The following is a 379-nucleotide window of genomic DNA, read 5'->3' on the forward strand; positions in this document are numbered from 1 at the left end:
ACACTATTTTGAATGAGTGCTTGGCTGACTGTTTCACAGGACATCTGGGATGGGGTGAAAACCATTAGCTATACTGCTAGAGCTCGGCTAGCTGTAATTGCCTTGTCTCAGAATAGCATCAAATGAACACATTCTGAAAAGGGGGTTCACTGTATCACTCAGTTAACTCTGCAAACTTCTGACTCTTATAAAGTTTTGACTGTCAGATGGGATATGCTTTATAGAACTGTTTAGGGCTTCCTGCACTTTGCAAGCTTGTTAAAGAAATTATGCAACGTATAATTTAAAGTCTGGTAAGCAAACATTTATGACTTCAGTAATTGGCAAGGATTTCCTAAGGCCCACTGCGGTTGATTCAGCATTCACATGGCAATGGCTA

This window comes from Sinocyclocheilus grahami, unplaced genomic scaffold (assembly GCF_001515645.1).
Source record: "Sinocyclocheilus grahami isolate Dianchi unplaced genomic scaffold, SAMN03320097.WGS_v1.1 scaffold3636.1, whole genome shotgun sequence".
Classification (NCBI taxonomy): Eukaryota; Metazoa; Chordata; class Actinopteri; order Cypriniformes; family Cyprinidae; genus Sinocyclocheilus; species Sinocyclocheilus grahami.